We start from the raw sequence: 947 nt of genomic DNA, 5'->3' as shown, positions 1-947 counted from the left end.
TGACTGTATGATGACGGCTCTATGTACTGACAGAGATATACTGGAGGGAATTCCCTGTGTTTGCCTTTCGCCAAGGCTAGAAGGTGAGCGTAAAACATCCTCCCCTCGCCTCTCCACCTGCTCCCAGGAGTTTCTATAGAAACAGCCAGGTAAGATGCTAATGATCTCCCATTGGACCCAAAGCTAGCAGCACCACACCTTGTTGTCCATGATAAGCTCATTGTTATGGAAAGAGGTATACGCTAATTTAGTTCAGTATTACATGTAGCTGGTGCTATTGTGTTTGTCACAGAAAACCTGATCCAATGACAATCTAAATATATACACTGAGTATACCAAACATTAGGAATCAAATCAAATCCAAGTTTATTTGTCACGTGCGCCGAATACAACAGGTGTAGACCTTACAGTGAAATGCTAACCAATAGTGCAAAAAAGGTATTAGGTGAACAATAGGTAGGTAAAGAAATAAAACAGTAAAAAGACAGGCTACATACAGTAGCGAGGCTATAAAAGTAGTGAGGCTACATACAGACACCGGTTAGTCAGGCTGATTGAGGTAGTATGTACATACGGTTAAAGTGGCAATGCATACAGTATATGATGAACAGAGTAGCAGTAGCGTAAAAGAGGGGTTGGCAGGTGGTGTGTGTGACACAATGCAAATAGTCTGGGTAGCCATTTGATTACCTGTGCAGGAGTCTTATGGCTTGGGGGTAAAAACTGTTGAGAAGCCTTTTTGTCCTAGACTTGGCACTCCGGAACCGCTTGCCATGCGGTAGTAGAGAGAACAGTCTATGACTGGGGTGGCTGGGGTCTTTGACAATTTTTAGGACACCTTCCTAATATTGAGTTGCTACCCCCCTTGCCCTCAGAACAGCCTCGATTTGTTGATTCGTCGGGGCATGGACTCTGTTCACGCTGTTGAGCGTAAATACCCAGCATTG

This window comes from Oncorhynchus nerka, linkage group LG9b (assembly GCF_034236695.1).
Source record: "Oncorhynchus nerka isolate Pitt River linkage group LG9b, Oner_Uvic_2.0, whole genome shotgun sequence".
NCBI lineage: Eukaryota > Metazoa > Chordata > Actinopteri > Salmoniformes > Salmonidae > Oncorhynchus > Oncorhynchus nerka.
This window is presented reverse-complemented; position numbering follows the sequence as displayed.